The 15,633-nt window shown below is 34.0% G+C and overlaps 1 non-coding gene across 1 annotated transcript; it reads right to left on the reverse strand.

The window, feature by feature from the left end:
• Positions 1-12,855: 12,855 nt before the first annotated feature.
• Positions 12,856-13,850, reverse strand: LOC111024430 (uncharacterized). The gene is made up of 2 exons (XR_015788993.1): positions 13,697-13,850; positions 12,856-13,623 (listed from the first exon to the last, which is right to left on the reverse strand). It is a non-coding gene; the product is annotated as an uncharacterized LOC111024430 (transcript).
• Between the last annotated feature and the right edge of the window lie 1,783 nt (positions 13,851-15,633).

Consider the following 15,633-nt stretch of genomic DNA (forward strand, 5'->3'; position numbering starts at 1 on the left):
GTGAATTCCATCTTTCGTAGTTATGTTCCCAGCTCCTCACTCGGTCTCGTCCCTAAAATGTTAGAAATATTGAGTCGGCGACTCGGGCCACTCTCACCCATACAAATCAAAGGACGACCCCTAACAGGCAGGAGTCCATAACTCACTCAGGATTGAGATCGAGTTACCTAATCATCCTATTAAAATATTAATCTATTAGCTAACGGTGTTACAGCTAAAGATTAATTATTTCGCGGTCCGGTCTTATACAAACTCATTGTATAGGATACCCCCACTCATATTTCTCCATACGAATGACCTGGATCAAGTCATTTGTAACTATTACAAAGTGTGCCGTATCCATAGTGTTACTAGTATAAGGTACCTAACCTTATCCATATACTATAGAACCTCTAGGCTACTGCTGGAACATTATCCACTTGTATATCGAATATATAGTGGTTATATATACACTGTATATCAAATATATACGTTGTATATTAAATATATACTGTATATTTGTTATATACTGTTCCAGTTACATGACATAACCTCGGATGTTAGTTTACTGTATTCGGGTTAATCCAATTCTAAGAGAAAGATCAATAACAACTTTATTGAATGAATATTTGTATTATGTTTACAAATCATGAGTTTAGGACATAAAACCCAACAAACTCCCACTTGAACTAAACTCTAGTGGGGTGTACAAAAGCTAAAAGCAACAATGGGTTGTACAATAAAGTACAAATACAATGAACTAGAGCATACACTATACCCTTTACAAGTCTCCCACTTGCCCTGGACTATATTGTACATATCTCGTAGGCCTAGACTATCTAGATGGCCCTCGAACACTTTAGTCGTAAGAGCCTTTCTAAATGGATCGGTAATGTTACGCTCCGAAACGATCTTCGTAACGATCACGTCCCCTCGATGCACTATTTCCCGTATCAAGTGATACTTCCTCTCTATGTGCTTGCCTCTTTTGTGACAACGGGGTTCTTTAGAATTTTCCACAGCACCATTATTATCACAATAAAGTGTCATGGGCAAAGTCATGTTTGGAACAACTTCTAAATCAATTAAGATCTTTCTAATCAACACTGCCTCTTTTGTTGTTTAACAAGTGGCAACATATTCGACCTCCATTGTGGAGTCTGCGATGCATCATTGTTTGATGCTCCGTTATACTACAACTCCTCCATTAAGAGTGAACACTGATCCCAAAGTGGATTTCCTCAAATCCTTATCACGTTGGAAATCAGAGTCAGTGTATCCTGTAAGAATCAAACCCTTAGCGCCATACACAAGCATACAGTTCCTTGTTCTCCTAAGATACTTGAGATTTCCCTTAATTGCAGTCCATTGATCATATCCTGGGTTGGATTGATACCTATTGACAATCCCTATTGCATAGCAAATGTCAGGCTTAGTACACAACATGGCATACATCAGGCTGCCTACTGTTGAAGCATAGGGAATGCATCTCTTATCCTCAACTTTTTGAGGTGTCTTACGACATTGTTCCTTAAACAGAGAGATTCCATGTCGAACGGTAGTAAACCTTTATTGGAATTCTGCATCGAATATTTGACAAGCATTTTGTCGATATAAGTTGCCTGGGACAGGCAAACGTTCTTTCTTTCGATTCCTTATGATTTGAATCCTCATCCAAACTGAGTGTTTCCCAACTCTTTCATTTGGAATTCAGTTGCTAGCCACTTCTTAATGTCAGTTAGGAAACCTACATCATTCTAAATGAGTAGGATATCATCCACATACAACACCAAGAAAGCTACAGTGTTATTGATGATCTTCTTGTATATACAAGACTCATCAACATTCTAGTCAAAACCATAAGCCTTGATTACAGTATTAAATCTTATATTCCAAGATCGAGATGCTTGTTTTAATCCAAAAATTGATCGTTTAAGCTTGCAAACCTTTTGTTCTTGACCTTGCTTAATGAACCATTCTAGTTGAGACATATAAATACTCTATTCAAGATTGTCATTCAGAAAAGCAGTCTTGACATCTATTTGCCAAATTTCATAGTCATAAAATGTGGCAATGGACAAGAGTATTCTTATAGACTTTAGCATGGCAACCGAGGAGAAGGTTTCCTCATAATCCACCCCTTCCCTTTGGGTGTAACCCTTTGCCACGAGTCTAGCCTTAAAGGTCTGTACCTTTCCTTCGGCATCTCGTTTTCTCTTGTAGATCCACTTACAACCGATAGGTTTGACCTCATCAGGTTGATCTACAAGGTCCTAGACAGAATTGAAGTACATAGACTCCATTTCTAGGTCCATAGTTTTGATCAATTTGTCCTTATCAGCATCTTCCATTGTCATTTGTATGTCAATGGATTCTCAACGCCATCATCAGGTATGACGACCTGGATTTTTGTTAAACCCACGAAACGATAAGGTTTTGACACAATCCTCCCACTACATCGAGGCACTCTCAACTCTTGAGATGGATGTGACTGACGTGATGTACTAGTGCCATAAAAAACTCTTGTTGAAGAGCTGGTTTTATCAACAACTATTGTTGATGTATTTGTAGCTTCATCGGAAATCTCATTTAACACAACCTTGCTTTGTGGTTTATGATCTTTAATGTGGTCTTCTTCCAAGAATGTAGCATTTGTCGATACAAACACTTTGTTTTCTTGTGTATTGAAGAAGGGTCCACCTCTCATTTCCTTGGGGTAACCTACGAATAGGCACACTTTTGAACGAGATTCCAGTTTCTTTGAGTTTGTCACTAACACATGTGCTGGACATCCCCAAATTCTAAAGTGGGGTAAACTAGATTTACGTCTCCTCCATAGTTCAACAGGTGTTTCAGAAACATTTTTTGATGGAACTGTGTTCAAAATATACTCCAGTCTCTACTGCATAACCCCAAAACGAGGCAGACAATTGAGCATAACTGATCATAGATTGAACCATGTCTAACAGGGTTCTATTTCTCCTTTCTGATACACCATTCTGTTGAGGTGTACCAGGTGCTAAGAGTTGGGATGTAAGTCCATATTCTATCATATAGTCCTGAAATGTTAAGTCCATATACTCTCCGCCCCAATCAGATCGAAATGTCTTTATCGTCTTACCTAATTGGTTCTCAAATTCCGTCTTGTACTCCTTAAACTTTTCAGGGCTTCAGACTTATGTTGCATTAGGTAGAGATATCCATACGTTGAATAATCATCTATAAAAGAGATGAAATACTCATATCCTCCCTTGGCTTTAACATTCATCGGACCACAAAGGTCCGAATGTACCAGCTCCAAAGGTTCTTTGGCTCTGTAACCTTTTTCCAGTAAAAGGTCTTTTAGTCATCTTGCCTTCAAGACAAAATTCACATGGAGGTAAGGAGTCATCTTTTAACTTGCTTAGAAGTGCACTCTTAACCAATCTCTCAATCCTATTGAGATTTATGTGACCTAATGTTATGTGCCAAAGATAGATATTTTCTTTTGGAGAAGTTCTGTTGGAGATTCATGGACTTACCCGACCAATTTCTCAAAATCTCAAGATCACCATACAAGGTACGTATAGGATAAACTTTAATTTTGAAGATAATAACTTGTTTCGTTTTTGTGTAGGTGATCATGAAGAAGTAAAGATCTGGCCAAGAATCATGAAAAAAAATACTTGTTGAAGAAGTCATCTAAACAAAGCCATGGCTGAGAACACCAATTGTTGTGTTGGAGAATTCAAATGCCAAGCACCAAAAGGAGGACAAATGGATCAAAGCCTAATGTCAACAAACCAAGTGATTGGGTTTGGAAACATTTTTGGAAAAAATGAAGGTGTTTGAAAAGGAAGTTCAAAGGAAGGTCAACGAGAGTATCATTACCAAAAGACTTCAAGAGAGCTCTACAAGGTAAGTATAATGTACATCTTGATTTTGAAGTTACTAACTTGCTTCCTTTATGTGTAGGTTACAACTTGATTCGAGGACGAATCATTTTGAAGAAGGAGGAGATGATATGATCATAATTGGCCTCAAGTCCTTGGAACCAAGGCCAACATCTTCGGCAACCCTTGCGCGCATGGCAGCCTCCAGCCCACACGCGTATGTGCCTAGCGCATGTCCTCTGCCTGCACGATCTAACGCTCGCATGCCTACTACCTCATCCGCGCGAATCATCCAGCACTCATGCCTCTCCACACGCATCCCAGCCGCGCTTGCCTTCCAACACTAATGCCCCTCCGCACGTATCCCGGCCGCGTGCACTTTCCAACACTCATGCCCCTCTGTAGGCATCCCAGCCGTGCGCGCCCTCCAGCACTCATGCCCCTCAGCACGCATCCCAACCGCGCGCATCCTCCAGCACTCATACCCCTCCGCACGTATTGATGCCCCACACCTGCACGACCACCCACCCACGCCGGCACGCCCACGCCTCACACCCCCTACCTACGAGCCCCCTACGCCGCGCCCATGCCTCACACCCCCTGCCCATGCACGCGCGCCTTCCCCAGCGACAGCTTCCTTGCGTGCGCGCCACAGCCCCCATGGACACCACCACCACTTGATGTTGCCACCCTCATGGGTGCCCCCAACTTGCCTTACCACCAACTCCAAAACAATTTAGGAATTATTTTCCTTTTTTTTAGATATTTTGATGGATTTTATTTTGATATATTTCTTTCAGTTTTATCAAATTTAAATTCATTTTTAGGCAAGTTTCTTACATTTTAGAAATTTATCATTTTTAATTTCTTTTTAATTATGTTATTTTCCTTAAAAAGTCATGGGCCTTGGCCTATAAATAGGCTTGCACCCCTCTTGTATTTCACATTTTTTGAATCTTGATTGAATAAAACTAGAGAGTTTTCTCACCCATTGTTGTGTGCAAACTCCCCCCCCCCCCCAAAATACTAAATCCCTTTGTGTGGTTGAACTTAGGTTTTCGTATTTTACTCTCAGAGCATGCTTGGTTGGTTGGTCACCAAACTTGTGAAGTGTTTCCGACTTTGAGCATAGTGAGTATACTATTTGCTCAAGGTAACTGACTGCAAAGGTCAGCCGTCTAACTCTTAGCCTTTCGGGTTGAAACTATCTATACGATTGGATTCAAGTGGCTTGTGCCTCCAGTAGTCCAATACGCTTGGGTTGTCGCATATCAGAAGGGAACCACGTTGAGTTAAGAAATAGTAGTCGATTTCATGCTAGAGTAGAGGTTGAGATTTAGTGAAAGCATAAAGAATCTTCTCCGTATCCCCACATCTGTTAACCTCTTACTTGCATTATGTGCTAAAGCATTTCTTTGCCACAACATCTGTTATTACAGTATTTCTCTCTTGGATTTTCTTTATGTATTTTTATAGTGTTTGACTTAGTTTAGTTATACAAATATCCATTATCCTTTATTTGCATTTTTTGGTATCCTTAAATACATTCTAAGAGTAATATCCTTAGTCCCTGTGGATTCAACCTCGTTCGTACTACAATCGACGACTATATTGTACACTTAAACTTGTATCCATTGCAGTTGTGAGGATGCAACAAGGGGATAGCCTTCTGCTTTTCAAAATATATATATATATATATATATATATATATATATATTATGGAACTTTAGACATGCACAGCAGAAGCTAAGGATCATAATACACTTAATGGAGTAATTTAATTAAAATAAGCATGCTGGAGAATATGATGAAAAAGGTAAAGAGGAAGTGATTAACTTTATACCTTTGGAGACCTCCACTATAGATTCTTCTCCTAACTTAATGGGACCACCAACGGCAAATCCGTGCTATCCTCGGGTTGATGAACATGGTTGTGAGACCAAATTATGAGTGAAAGAAAAGTGAAAGCACTAATGGCTAGGAAAAAACAATAGAAATTTGAGAGGAAAAATTCTGCATTTATGCAAGGAAGCATTAGCCATTTCCAAGTGATCTTCATCACCTATATAAAGACCAAATGCACTTCCACTTCAAACCCCACTAGCATGTAAAAGATAGGCGTCATTGCCTTGAAGAAACACTTAAAAAACCACTAGTTAGTCGGAAAATCCAACTTTGAAGTTGGATTTTTCCACTAACTTTATTTTTTAAATAAAACTTTTATAAAACTAATTTTTGTAAAAATAAAAATTGAAATATCAATTTTCCATTAAAACAAAAACCAAGCCAAATTAATATCTCATATTAATTGATCTTTGACACCTAAGCTTGATTAATCACATTAATCAAATTACAACCCTTTTTCATTCTTTAAACTTATTTAAATAAGTCATACTCTCTATAATAATTAATTCTCAATTAATTATTAAATTATATATTATATTTCATATAAAATACAATATTCCCTAAAAAACCGAATTTGAACACTTCAAATTCTTGCTTCACCTAGTTCATCAATTTTATCCTTTATGAGTTAGCATGGAGACCCGATGGACCTACAGATCATGGGCTCCAATGATTCCAGACTAACCGGTCAAACTCTTTAACTTAGTTAATCAACATTCGTTAACTAACAAGACTGTCCACTATAGGCTGTAGATGCACTGCCCTCACAGTAGATATATTTGTGTCCATTTAATATAACCGTCATCGATAAGTTTATCCTTCATAGGCCGTTCGTAACCTCAGCTATGTCAAAAAAACTGTTTTACCCCTGAGTTACATCTTTTCTCCTTAAGTACCACTATCCCTCTAATGAACAATTGATTTATGAACAAATCACTAAATCCAATTCCTCTCGAGCTAGTGAGAGGATGAGACCTCTTGTTCAAGACCCAGGATCAGGTCTTAAGGGAACAACCTTTCTACTATCCCTAAATCGGGTAGGAGTGAATTCTGTCTTGCTAATTCTATGTCACCAGCTATCTACCCAATCTTATCCCTAAAATGGGAGACATATTGAGCAGTGCTGATGAGCTTACTCTCACCTATTCAGATCAATGGAGAATCATGAATAAACAGGAGTTCATAGACGATTCAGGATTTAGATAAAGTTATCTAGGTTATCGATAAATGAAATTAATCAGTGTTATCCGTAAACGGTGTTAATACGTGACAGTGATTATTTCAGGGTCAGTCTTACACAATCTCATTGTGTAGAACACCCCCGCTCACATGTTTCTACATGAACGAATCAGGATCACTTCATTTATGACACCTTACAACATTTGTAACAATCATAAAGCAGGCCGTATTCAATAGTGTCTCCAGGAAAAAGTACCCAACTTGATCCATGTACTATAGACTGTTTAGGCTATTTATTTGAACTTGATCCAGTTTATGTCTCCACATAAAGTCCAAGTACTCATTATAATAGCCAATGGTTCGTAGTTTATTGGATTTAGAGTTATTAAAAAACAAATTGACTAAATCTAACTTGTAGAAATAGTGAGACCAGGTCGAATCCCAGATGAACCAATGAAATTAATTTCTCAAAGTTAAAAAAAATGGGGGGTTTTGAATTTAAATTTTTAAATTAAAATAGATAAACTAAAATGAAAACCAAAGTCCATCCTACGAAACTTCCAATCCAAATGTGCAATTTTCATCTAATTGTAATATTGATCATGGGCTTTACGCAAATTTGGTTTCTTGATTCAAAAACTTAGTCTACGGAACAGCCGTGGTAAGTTTTAATTCTCCTAATTTAATTAATTTAGACCAAGCATTAAATCATGTAACTTAATCAACTTGGCTCGATATAATATTTCATATTCAAATAATAGCATTAAAGATAATGAGAATGACTAAACAAAAATCAATTAATTTGAGATAGCTACAAGTTAATTAATTTTGTCTATTTGTTTCCTAGAGTCTATTATGCAAGATATGTAAATATGGAAAAGCCATAAATAAACACACATAAGCTAACTCCTTGCTATTTATTTCAATCATTCACGACAATTACGGATCACAAACTCATGGATAGCAGTAGAACAATTAATATGAATTAAGGTGTCGATTTAATTAATATAAACTGTTTATAAATAATAAGAACAAGAAATAAAGAATACTTGAAAAAGAAGAAATATTTATCTAACTTGAGCCACCTAAGCTTACAATCGGACTTCAATCATCATTGAGTTTGAAAAATTAAAGTCTAGCCACTCTAGGGAAACAAAGAGAAAATTTTATCTATTTATAGAGAATTTGTAGTGAGAGAACTTGTATTTAATAGAAGAGAGCATCTGTGTTTATAGAGTAATTTTATCTTCTAAAATTGAGCTTTAAAATTATTATTATCTTCATTCTACCACAAAATGATAAATTATAATTAAATTAAAATATTTAAACATAATAAATTATTAAAAAGTAAAATAAATATATAAAAAATGGGTGTATTTTCCATCTTATGAATAGGGAGAAGATAACATTTTGATGATCTTTCGTCAATAGGGAGAAGATAGCATTTTGATGATCTTTCGTGAGACAAACATATGATTCAACATCTTGGCCTTTCTGGTGCTTTATATTTTTTCATGTGCTTGGTTATTGTTATTTGGCTAAGTCTTACTATTGCTTGGGGATAAGGAAAATGTTGAGTTTGGGCATGTGATTACACTTGTTTACAATGATGAGAAATATATTAAAATTAGAATGTTTTACTCTATTTAAAAGTTAGTATGTTTCAGTTTGTTTAAGTGCTCAATTGAGGTTATATTCATTGACTATGATGAATCATGATTTATTTCTAAGTTTTAGCATCATTTCGAGGTGAAAAAACTATCAAAAACCGAAATTTGTGCATGGGTGGGACACAGGAGCCGCTGCACCACCCTGGGAAAACTTATTTTCTTTCGTTTTCGTCCTTCATTAAATGCAAGTTCCAACATGTCTTGAGTACTTCCTAATCTCCATACATGCCAAGAAACCATAGAAGAAGGGGTTTGAACAAGATTTTCATCAAGCTTCACTCTTTTACTTGATAATTTGCAAGGTATTTTGAATTATTCTCCAGCAAAAATAAGGATTAGTTAGTTCAATAAGTTACCTTTGCTTTGGGCTTTAATTTTAAGTCGTTGTTCTCGTTTGCAAGCAACTTTTCAGCTTAGTTTTTACTTGTACTTTTGATCGATCGATTTATAAATTTCTAGACTTGTTCTCCTTTATATTTGCATTTTTTTTAATAGAGATTTGTGATCACGCATTATTGTGCAATTGAACAAGCTTTACTTACCTAAGCTCGTTAGAGGAAGGGTAACATTCATTCATATTACAACTTCTCGTTTACATGGCATTCTTCAATTTTTCTTTCTCAGATCATGTTTCCCTTTTGAAAGGCCTTTACATTCTATTTGTACTTTAAAATTACAGACTGAGCTTGTTTTTCGTAGCCTGGTTACGGATGATTAGCTAATTATTTAAAACATGACAACAACCTCTATAAATCACAATTGACAATAAGTCTTTACCTCTATAAAACACAGTTGGCAATAAGTTTTTACCACTAGATTGTCTATAAATCACAGTTGACAATAAGTGTTTACTCCTAGCTGTCTCACTACTCCTCACTATTTCTTCACAATCTATCACGCGGTATCTCTCTCGTTCTCTACTTTTATTTATTTATTTTTCTCTCCCCAATACATGGTAGCTTCTTTCATCTCCCTCCTTTTTTTTTTGTCACTACTTTTGTTTATTATTTGTTTCATCTCCTTATTTTCTTTTATCCTAAATGTGGTTGTATCACTATTTTCTACACATTTTTTTATTCATTGTTTGACTCGCACCGGATTTAAAAAAGGAGGCAAGAATTGAAGTTTGTTTAAACGATGGTAATTTTCCATGATTTTATCGAATTAGAAAAAAGGATTCTTTTTGCCTACCTTTTTTCCAAGTACGAGTTTGACTCTTTCAACATTATTTTCGTGATAAATTCCTCCCACGATTATGTTTATATTATTGTTTCTTGTCACACGAGAATTTATTAATTCAATTTTAAAGTATGTTTATTTCAAATAGGCATATAATATTTAACAAACGTGTATATATTATGTCAATTTCATTGTGTTGACATTTGGTGGAGAGTTATAAATTTTATTAAAAATTTTTAACTTAAATTTCAAAAAGAGAACTTTCCGACGATATAACTTTCAAATATTTGTGAGGCCGATATTATAGGATTCTTAAGGTGAAGAATCATTATCTTGGAAGTCCGAGAATTGATTTTTGGTATGTTTCCTTAATTAATGAATACACATTTACTCATTTAGTTAAATTGTTAACGTTTATTTCTCTATGCCTGATTTGTTATTAATTCACTATTTTATATAACACCTTTTATGTGCCTAAAGTTATTTTTCTTAAAAAATAAATATATTTCCTTAAATCCAAGTTTAATTTTTTAAGAGATAAAATCAAAAGTGTTTCGACTAAAATCTTCATTTCTTTTGTATAATATTTTTCCCTTAAAAAAATATGTGGTAAAATTTGTTTATTCACGAATATTTGTTGGATCAACATGACAACTCTAGGGGTGAATAGGTTTTAATCAAAATTTATAAATTTTTTAATACGGTGGGTCCAATTTAAACAATTATGTAAACTTTTTACAAATAAATCATTTGAACACAAAATTAAACAACAAATTAGAAGTACGAACACCCTAATCAATTTCACCACCCAAATAATTCAAATATTAATATTGACCATAAACATGAATAACAAATTCAAACATTTAATTTCATGCAATTTGTAGTAAAGAAAATTAATTGCAAAAATTAAATAGAGAGGATTAGAGAAAATGACACTGGAAATTTATAGTGGTTCGGCAACAATCGGCCTACTCCACTTCCCAAGCTCCTCTTGAGTGTTCAATTGAACAACTTGACTCTTTCCACGACTTAGATTTCAACCGTGACAATGTTCTTTTTCTGAGAGCAAGAACAAACCCGATCCTTTCCACAGTCTAGGATCAAACAATTACAAATGCTCTTTTTCGAGCTCAAGAGCAACCTTTACAAATAATAAGGAAATTTGAGAACAAACTCACAAACTCTCTAAAAATAGTAGATATGCAAATTTTCCTCACAAATTTCTAAGAAAAATTCTTACAAAATAAAACGGTCAAATGGCTAAGAAGAAATAAAATTGAATAGCTCAAAGATCTCTCAAATTAAATCTCCTTCAAGAATTTAGAATAAAAATTGAAGCTTTAATGTAGAAATTGGAGAGAAATTTGGGGAGGAAATTGTTGTAGATTTTTTAAGGAGGAAAAGTTATTGAAATTTATTTGAAATCAAAATCAATTGATAGACCATGAGATTTCAAATGATTAAAGATCAAATGCTGAGATTTAATTGAATATAATAAGAATAATATATTATATATAAAACACCCAAACGACTAGTTTTATAATTTTTTTTATGATTAAAGATCAAAGGTTGAGATTTAATTGAATATAATAAGAATAATATATTATATATAAAACACCCAAACGACTAGTTTTAGAATTTTTTTTTGATCAAAGATCAAAGGTTGAGATTTAATTGAATATGATAATAATAATATATTATATATAAAACACCCAAACCACTAGTTTTAGAATTTTTTTTTAAACTGACCATGCGTCAGTTGCATTAAATGATTTTTTTTTCTAACTTCCCTTTTCAAGTTAAAACGGTAACTTTTATATATATGTGTATTTTTTTTCTCTCTTTTATTTTTCTTTTTCTTTCGTCTCAATATATATATCTTTTTTTCCTTTACACCAAGCCACATCCTTTTCACCAAGCCACATGTCAGTAAACCACGGTCGGCATTCACCACAAATATTTTTCTTTCAACTTATTTGGATCATAATTTCTCCGTTTGAACTTCGATTTGAATAATTCAAAATCCATTCTAATCATTGTAACGAGCTCTACGATGTAGACGCTTCAAAATATTAAAATTGTCAAATAACAGAATTAAGTTTGTTATCATCAAAACATTAATTAATTGAATTAATCAGTTAATTTGAGATTAAGGGTCAAAAAGTCAACACACTCCTTCGTAAGAGAATATATATATATATATTTATTTATTTATTTATTTAAAAGGAATATTAAAAATCAACATGGTATTTTTGAATTAACAAACTAAATCTTTCTTTTATATTTTTTTCCAAAAAAAAAAAAACAACTCTACGATGGAAATAGGAATCCATGGTTGATTTCCGAAATATTCTTTCGGCGCTTAATTTATTCTGGGCAACCAAAGTAAATTCAAATAATTAAAATTTTCTTAATGGTTTAGCTCACTCATAATTACTGCTCATTATTACAACATGAGACTATATATATACATTTTTTTTTTCTTTAAAACCATTCTCTTGAAAATAATATAAGAAAATAAATTAATGTTTATTAAATGATCCTTTTGGGATGGTGATACTTTTCCACATTCACAAAAGACCCAAACCCAAATCATTTTGTGCCGATCAACTTATCTATGAATTTGGATGACCAATCATATACTCTGTAAATCAAGATTGATGACGACTCCATTTTTTCGTCTCAGGAAGAAAGTCGAGAGATACACGTCGCAAATCCATAGCACAGGGGTCAACATGAGAATTTTTGAATGATAACGACAGCTACTCCTAACTCTTTTCTTTGGTTTGAAATCAACAAATTTGTTGGACTAAAAAAAATGAAGTTGTATATGAAAAACCTAATGTTTGGACCTCTCCTATATCAAAGTAATTGTAAAACCGAACCTTTTTCAATATATTTATTTTTTTTTTCATGTTTAGGTCAAGTAAACGACAAATGAACATTTTAAATTTCATTCCAATTAACTCATAACTTTTGGAAAGACCATTAGATTTCGACCAACATAAACTAGTGTGGTTTTTGCCCTCAATCTATATTGATGCGACAGCTAAAACACAAAACAAAGTGGATCAAAAAAGAGTTCATTTATTTATTTGAGCATGGGTGGTTCAATGGAGTCCCACATGCTGATGTAGGCGACGGAAAATTATTAGAAAGCTAAGGGAAGATAATCCTTTTCCTAAAAAAAAAAACAAGATAATCAGTAAGTTTGGCAGCGCACCAAATTAATCATTATTTGAGACTCAAAGTTGAGACAATTAGCTTGACCCTGATTCACGCTTTCCCTTTTCTACGGTAGTGTAGTGACTTTTGCTTTAGCTTTCTCTTTTGCTTCCTTAATAGTTGTTTCTACTTTCTCAAACATGACTGCGTCTGCTTTATCTTTTGATTTCTCTTTCGCTTCATTAAGAGCTGTTTCTACTTTCTCTATCGCTTTCTCTAACACGGCTTGCCCCTTGGCAGTGCCTTCTTTTTCTTTCCCTCCCTTAAAAGTTGCTAGTATTTTCTCTCTCTCTTTCGGGGTCATTTTGGACCAGATCTCTTTTACTTTCCCTTCCTTGAAAGCTTCTAGTGTTTTCTCTCTCTCTTCCGGGGTCATTTTGGACCAGATCTCTTTCACTTTCCCTTTCTTAAAAGCTGTTTGTGCTTTCTCTCTCTCTTCTGGAGTCATTTTAGACCAGATCTCTTTCACTTTCCCTTCTTTAAAAGCTGCTAGTGCTTGCTCTCTCTCTTCCGAGGTCATTTTGGACCAGATCTCTTTCGCTTCCTTAAGAAATGCTTCTACTTTCTCTTTTGGTTTTTTATATTTTGCTTCCTTCTCTTCCACTGCTGCTCCACTATCAAAATTAACATTTATTAATTTTTAGTCAAGAGTGAAAGAGCAGCCTAACTAGTAATTAAATCAATTACCTCCCATCTTTTCCAGATTGTAAATCTTCGCCCCTGCATTTCTCCGGGCAAATCCCCACAGCAAGAATCACCAACAAAACTACGACAACTGACGTCGTTCTGATCATCACCATATTTTTGTAAAAAGGTATTTTTCAAAATAATTAAATCGGAAGCTTATGAATCTGAACGAGAGAAGCATTGGTTTTTGTAAGTGAGACAGTTGGGAGTTTCTCGGATAGGGGCTCGTATATGTGACACGTGAAGGCTATTTGACCTCATCATCTCCACTTTGCATGGGGCTAACGTCTAATGAAATGTGTTGCTTGTTCACCTTACAAGCCCTTTTTTCCTCCACCAAATCAGCCAAACCATTCATTATTGTCTTATTCTCTAAAAAATATTTTCTTCCCTAAAATACATATTTGGTTGCACTTTCTATTTTTCCATCTTTTCCTTTTAATTTACTATTACTCTTAAATGAACATTTTTTTAATATATTTCTAAACTTTTAATTGATATTTTTTAAAATAGTGAAAGTTATTTTATATTATTTTAAAATGTTTATAATAAGTCTCTGTTATCTATTCCATCAAATTAAAACTTACATCAGAATAATATTATCGAATCAATTATGAATTTGGTTAAGTTTCGAGTAAGTTTAGGTGTTTAATAGTATATGATTTTTAAATTAACCATGTTAATCACATAAACTATATTAGACGCAAATTTTAAAGTTCACTGGCCTGTTAAAAAGTTACAAAAGGGTGAACTATATAAGTAGGTTTTTTGAACACCACTATTTTAGCACGTGGCATGCACCGTTTTCTTTCCATATGCTAACTTTAAGTTTTTTTTTTTAAAAATAAAAAGGAAGTTGAGTTTGTATTAAATAATTTATTGTTTATATCAACAATAAAATAAACTATTTAGTAATGAGTTATTTTTTCCGATACATTTTTATAGTTATTCTTCTTAAGATTATTATATAATGTTTTTAAAATAAATAGCTTACATTTTTGTTAAACTATTTATTTAAGAATACAATAATTTTTTTTATCCAACTTAATATATTTTTTAGAAAAAAAGAATTAAATTCTCTATTTAAAATATGGATAATTGAGTTATTTTTTATTAAAGGGGATAATTAAATTTTCCTTTATAAAAAAACTAAGGTCGTGTGGAAATGTGAGCATCACCATTCGTTTTTTTTTTTTTTCATATAAATGATTACAAATATATAAAATCAAAAATTTAATAGTGTCATAAACATAGATTAAGGATGCTACTAGATGCACGCTAAATACATTTAAAACCATTTAAAAAATCAAAACAATAAATTTCACTCAAAATAAGTAAACAAACTTTATTCACGATCCCATATTAAAATTTACCGAGAAGTAAAATAGATAACTTTTAATGCAATAAAAATAAAATGTTGAATTATTGCCTATGCAAAAACCCATTGGACAACCAATATCCGTATCTTTTTCCTGCTACGTCGTTGCTATTTTATGGAAGAAAAGATAGGGAGAAATGGGTGAGTATTAAAATACTCAATAAGTAACGGTGCTAGATGTCTCAACCCTACTATAAGAGAGTTATAGTAGGGTTGAGACCCTCACCAAGTGTGCAAGCGTCAGCAACAAGCATATGTCGCCCATCGGACCATGTTGAGGGCTGACAAGTGAAGTGTTGTGATGCGACCAAGGAGGATGGTGCATCATCTAACACACCATATGGATGTACTCAAGAATGTCTAGAGAAGGCATATGCAGAATACAAGGTGAAGGCGATATCGGTGGTGTCGGTGACAAGCTCAACGGGGGCCAATTGAGGCCCCGGGCCACGACCCTAGAAGTCGGGGTTCCGTCGAGAGTTTGGACAAGCGGCTTTAGAGTTAGATGCATATTAGTGAGATATGTAAGCACGCCAAGTTTCGTGTCAATCGGAGTTCA

The sequence above is a fragment of the Momordica charantia genome (assembly GCF_013281855.1).
Source record: "Momordica charantia cultivar OHB3-1 chromosome 11 unlocalized genomic scaffold, Mcharantia_2.0 BLBB01000011.1, whole genome shotgun sequence".
Classification (NCBI taxonomy): Eukaryota; Viridiplantae; Streptophyta; class Magnoliopsida; order Cucurbitales; family Cucurbitaceae; genus Momordica; species Momordica charantia.